The 6,519-nt window shown below is 33.3% G+C and overlaps 1 protein-coding gene across 4 annotated transcripts in view; it reads left to right on the plus strand.

Annotated features, from left to right (window-relative positions):
* Positions 1 to 3,451, plus strand: part of LOC110092757 (pentatricopeptide repeat-containing protein At1g55630) — a 16,002-nt gene extending 12,551 nt beyond the window's left edge. The window contains exon 2 of one of the 4 annotated variants that reach the window (XM_020817424.2): positions 3,017 to 3,451. The gene's annotated coding sequence lies outside the window, so the exon portion shown is untranslated. Of the gene's footprint in view, positions 1 to 1,188; positions 2,310 to 3,016 lie in introns of those variants that run through there. The other 3 variants (XM_028694685.1, XM_020817423.2, XM_020817425.2) reach the window with 3 other exon arrangements.
* The last annotated feature ends 3,068 nt before the right edge of the window (positions 3,452 to 6,519 follow it).

Here is a 6,519-nt window from a genome sequence, read left to right on the forward strand (position 1 = left end):
CACCATCATTGGATAGCATAAAAATAAAACAAAAATAGAAAATATAACTAATATTGTTCATAACAAAAATAATGCAAAAATCTAAATGCATCACTACCCCTCTTGGAGTTTTGAATTTGAAATTCAAAGCTCTCATGAAACATTAATTGTTTCCTAAATTGCTTCCCTAAATCATGCCCTTAATTTAATTGGATTTTAAATTTCGAATTTGAAATTCGAAATCATTCTAATTGAATGTCTTTAATTTAGGAATCCCTTCCAAAATAAAAACTGAAGTTTTTATTTCAGATTTTATTAAAATTCTGAAATTAAGACTAGTAGTCCCCACCCACTCAAAACCTCCAAGCCACCTCACCTCCTACATGGCCGGCCCCCTTAATGGCCTCCTCTCTCTCTCCTAATCACCTTAGTAGCTCCACAAATTCAGCCCAAATCCCCCTCTCCTTACCGCCCCCCTCCCCTCCTTGATTTAATTTGAATTTCAAATTAAATCCCACTATTAAACCTCCCAAATTCTGAAATTAGCTAAGAATTCCTGCACTACCATTTGGACCCCCACCATAACCAAATTCTCCTCTTCTCTTGGATGCTCCATCAACTTCCGGCAAGAATGCATGGTAGAACCCGAATGGAACTTTGGGTTTGTGCATGATGATCATGATCAAGTTGACATCCTCCAATCACCGTTCTTTGACGTGGGATTCGATTTCGACGACACTATTGAAGATTACATCGGCCGTATCCATTACACCTTAGTGGATGCGATCGACGAGCAAAAGATCAAAGGAACGTTGGATCATCCTTGGACGACCGCTATCCTCCACCACTCCGGCCACCTATCCAAGGACGACGATCTTAGGCTCCTTCCTCGGAGTGACCTCGGTTCTAATGTGGAGACTCTTCTTCCGCTAAAGCCTAGACTACTTGAGTGTATGGGCTCCAAAGGTGAAAGTTCTCATTATTAAATTGCGGATTTTTGTTTACCGTCGTAGTTTTACAATTGATCTTGACATTTTCTTAAATTGTTTGGTTAACCGACTTCGCTCTTCTTAGCCTAAGCAAGTTAAAAACTGAGAACTCCAATGATCAATCTTTTGCTATACGTGATAATTTTATTTTGGATTATTTTGTTAAATATACTCTCTTTAATTTTCTGAAAGTAACTCCACCATGTTTGTTTCACATCAGAGATGCAATTGCAGAATTATTTTAATGAAAATTTGATTTATATTATCAAATCTATAAAGATCAAACCACAACTGAAGGACGATGGTGTTGAGCTCATTAATAAACTTTCAGGGAAATTGATTACAGCACTTTCTTTTGAAGCTTGGCTGGAAGAGAACAGACAGAGTAGTAAATTCCGGTAATGAAATGGCTGATATGTTGAACAGCATCAGGAAATTCAAATTGATACCTAAAGTTGAAATGTTTTGGTGGAGACTATGTAAGAATGCTCTTCCCACTAATTCTTTTTTGAGTTATAGAAAATTATTGCATTCGAATGTTTGTCCTTCTGATTGTAATGAAGTGGAAGATCAACAACATGTTGCTGTTTTTTGCAATCAACTTAAACAAATTGTCCATAAGATACGAGAATGGGGATTTCAGATTACCATCTTTGAATCCTATTCTAAATGTTTAAAGAAATTGAGGAGATTGTCCATGGTGAATCTGAATACAGTTAAAATATATTGTATAACTGTTTATTTTTCATGGAAAAGAAGAAATCAAATAAAACTGGGTTTGAATAGATCATCCATTCAGTTCTTGGCAGCAAACACATTAAGCTCTACTATGCAAACACAATCTAATCTGATTCTAGGTAACTGGGATACTAATCTCCATATGAAGTTTGTAAATCGTTGGTGTCCCCCACCCCAAGATTGGATTAAGATCAATGTGGATGCTACTTTAAAGGATTCTTATAATGCGGGCATTGGAGTTGTTATAAGAGATTATAAAGGAAGATTTCTTGTTGCTTTTGGCAAAATGGTGAAGCATTGGGATATTTCTTCTCTTGAACTTCAAGCGGTTTTTCTTATTAGAGAACACTTGCAAAGATGGATGCTACAATATAAGGGATTCATAATTGAAGGAGATAATAGCAATGTGATCAAATGGCTTCAAGATTCTTTGAAGATGAATAAATGGCAGCAACCTCAACATTGGAATGAAGACATTCTTTTTCTTAATGACTTTAATAAGGTGATTTTTCATTTGATTACTAGAAATTGTAATAAAGTAGCAGACTGTTGTACTACTTTAGCTTTGAATTATAGTTTTTCCTTTGATAGCTTCTCTAATAATGACATTCATTCTTCTCTTTTTAATTTATTGAAGGAGTGTGATTATTATCTTCAGTTAATTGTATCCGTTATCTCTTTTTAATGCAATTTGCAATTTTTTAAGTTAATAAAAAATCCAACAATATTAGTAATGAAATTTGAACATTCAATTATTATATGGAAGTATTCCAATTATTCCATTTATAAGATATGTATGAACACACACACAGCAACTAACAACCCAAAACATTTTCATAACAGACATTCTAAATACCTCAGCTCAGGACTCATCTTAGACAACTATATAACAAAATATAAGTGTTAAATTGAAATGATTCTACTCGGCTTCAACCTTATTTTTTCCTTTTCTTGTAAAAACAACCAGAATACAAATTTGGTGAGCTATGAAACTCATAAATGTATGCGATTCTAATGCAGAATTAAAGCGATAAAAATAGAGAACACTATGCGTGTATTATAATTCTTAGCTTGAATCATTAACTTCTATGCAGGGTTGTTTACACATAAATACTAAGTTGTAAATATTCATTCTACAATATGAGAATTTTCAAATGCTTTTCATACTAAGTTGTATTATGAAGCTTAGGCTATAGAAGGGACTAATTTCTTATTAGAGGAATTGATTATTAATTGATTGAATGAAATATTTGTTGTTCATCTTTTCTCTCTCTTATCTCTCTCCTCTTCTTCTTTCTCTTCTTCTGTAGGGTTGTGGACCAGATATATTGTGCTATGCCATCATGATAGCGAGATAGATAGTGGCATGCGAGTCTGAGAAGGCTTAGGACATGTTTGATCAAATTTAAATAAGATTTGATGATGCATATGCTATGCTGAAGGATATGCAAAACAAGTTGTGTAAAGCAAATTTCTGTGCGTGTATTACGTTAGTTAGCAAGCTGAGAAATGTAGGAATGGTTTCTGAAATGTAGAGATCAATCATATAATGTAGGGCTCACAATCTGCAACTGTTACAAGGTGTATATGCTAGATAACTGAGGACGGGCTTAGAAGAGTCCACCTTCTACTTCTCAAGTAAGAAATGAGATGCAATTAGTTTAGTGATATATTTTGTATCTAAAATATTCACTTTTGTTTGCTCATATTACTTATTGAAACTTTTGGTAGGGCATTGCTTTCAATATTTATTGTATTACTTAGGCTAAGATATATTTTTTTTTTATGGTCCTCATATTACTCATGAGAAAAAGTTCAAAATAGTCCTCTGACTATCAGAAAGCGAAAGCACCCAATTTAATTATAGAGTTATGCGCTACTCTACTTTATTCCTTCAGCTGTTGAAAATTGATTCAATTTGGTCCATTGGCCGAAAATGATAGTTAAAGTTAATACTAAAGTTAAATGTGAGAATGTTTTAGGTAGTGCAAGTGTATGCGAGGCTTTATTTCTTATGTTGATATATTTTGTCATTTAATAAATTATAATAAATATAAAAACTTGAATAAAAGTTAACCTACTAAATGATAAGGGTGAATAATCAGTAAAAGAAATAATCATAATGAGTATTGAGCTAATATATTATTATATTATACAAATTATACAAATAATAAGGAGGAGGCTTAAGCAAGAAGCAAGAAGAGAAGAGCAGAAAAGGAAGAAAAAAAAAAGAAAGAGAAAAAAGAGAGCTCTCTTGTCATCAGACTCTTCCTCGACTACCACCGGACTTCCACCAGGCAGCCTACCAATGCCGGAGTTCTGCCTGAATGACATCAGACGCTGGAGTTCTGTCCGACTGCTAACTAACTTCGGACTTCTATTCGACGCCGGACCTCTACTCATCATTGGATTTCTACCTGATGTTGGACTTCTACCTAACGTCGGACTTCTGCCCGTCACCGGACTTTCACCAGACTTTTATCCTATGCCAGACTTCTTTCCGTCGACAGACTTTTACCCAACACCAGCCTTGCACCCGTCGCCGAATTCCTATCCAAAACCAGACTTCCGCCCATCACCGGATTCCTACCTAATGTTGGACTTCCGCCTGTCATCGGATCTTGTCGGACGTCGGACTTTTGCCCATCATCGGAAATTCCATCGGACTTCTGCCCATAGCCAGACTTCTGCCCATTGTCAGACATTTGTCGGACTTCTATCTGACGTTGGACTTATGTCCATCGCTGGACTTCTACCTGGCTTCATCATTCCGACCTCTGTCATCAGACAACGATCATTATAACCTCCATCGCTTGCCGACTACGATTCTTCTGACTTCGTCCACCGACTACAATCCTTTTGACCTTCGTCACTAGACTATGATCCTTCTGACCAAACAAACATACCAATAGTGATTCTTTGTATTTCCACCATGTAATGTATTCTATATGATGTATATTTGTTATATCAAGCTAAGGCCTTCCTCCCAATGAAGGGTATTATTTGTAATCAACTGCAAATACTAGTGGATTCATTCAAACTGGGCTATGCCCCGTGGTTTTTCCCCCTTTTTAGGGGTTTTCGACGTAAAAATCTTGGTGTCTCTTATAATGTTGCACCCTCTCTCTTATTTGACTGCGTGATGGATCTTCATACAAAGCTAAGACGTTAAACTTTATATTTCTCTACAGTCATGAATACTACAGGACCCAACAAAGATTATACTCAGTTGTGTTAGGATTCAACTAGTATATATGTAGGGATGGTTTTAAAGTAATTAAAAAAAATGCAAGATGTCGGATTTGAGGAGATAAATCATTATAGAGGTAAGAAATGTAAAATTTTATTTAAAAATAAAATGTTGTCAATTCTAGGCATGTACATTTGTGTTTGACTTAATTGAAGGGAAAAAGACAATTAAGTTATTCAAATTATTGAGAGTATGTCTACAACCAAGTATTCAGGTATGAGTGACCACATATACATTTGAATAATTTGAGTTTACAATGAAATATAATATGATTATCTAAATATTTTCCTAGTTGATAATATGTTGGAAAGAAACTCATTACGTTATGTGTTGCTTACATTTTTTTTATGCAAGCAGTATAGTAAATAAAATTTCTATATTAAAGCATGAAGCATGACAAAGCAAATATGAGTTAATAATTTTGAAGTCCAATGAATATCAAATTAGAAAAAGTTGGCAAATAAATCATATATTTCCTGCATTGCAGATGGGACAAAAGGAACACGAAATGACATAAAAGAAATCTCAATGCAGTTTAATGACAATAATGTTGGGTTTACTTGGGCGCGATTGAACATTATTATGAAAAATATAAAAGCTAACTATATGAAAAAAGATAGCTAGAACTTTAGATAGCTAATTATAATGTTCTGCACAGGCTTCAAATAAAATGAAAGAAGATATCGAATATGTTTTACGTTATTTCGTAATTACCTTATAAGTTAAACCAATCATGATTTCAATTACATGTTTCGTTATAATGTTTCATTAAGTTTTTTTATTTGAATTGCATAACTTTATGAGCTTCATAGCTCATCAATTTTTATATTGGCTATTGTTATAAGAAAGGAATTAGAGAAGATGGAAGCAGATTAGGATCAAGTTTATTTCACTTTATGTTCTATTATTTAGCATTGTATGCGAGTCTACAACAAAGGTGTGTTGATTATTAAATATTGTAATATTTTGGAATTCCTTAAGGGCTATATAATTATTTTTATGATGCAATTGAGACTACTTAGATGCTTCTGTTTATATGGAAAATTAGTTGTACTATGAATTGATCATATTTATGGAAATTATAAAGAGTCTTAAATGTTGAATGTTAAGAAGTTTGTGTTTTTCTCTTTTGCACCCTGCGTTCGCTAGTAGGTTTTATCGTTGGGTGTGACAATAAACTATATCCCTTGGTTCAAGAAATATATTTTTGCGAACATTGAATTGTTCACTTTTGAACTTTATTATTATTATTATTATTTTAATTTTATGAGGTAGAAATCTATCATATATTTTTCATTAGGTTATCCTAAAGGTAATACAAATATAAAATGGGTATGAGATAAATTATAAGTAAACCAATGATAGATATTAAGGATTTATTTGGAATAGTTGCAGTGTTTTATAAAGTTGATTTTGAAGTTGTGGAGAAGATAACTTCACTATTGTGATTGCAAAAAAAAAAATAAATAAATAAATTTTCATCACCAAAATTTTTGAGAAACAGTGAGAAAATAATAAAAAGTAGTAGCCAAATGAGATTGTGATTCTTATCTGAAAAGTAAA

The sequence above is a fragment of the Dendrobium catenatum genome, unplaced genomic scaffold (genome assembly GCF_001605985.2).
Source record: "Dendrobium catenatum unplaced genomic scaffold, ASM160598v2 fragScaff_scaffold_540, whole genome shotgun sequence".
NCBI lineage: Eukaryota > Viridiplantae > Streptophyta > Magnoliopsida > Asparagales > Orchidaceae > Dendrobium > Dendrobium catenatum.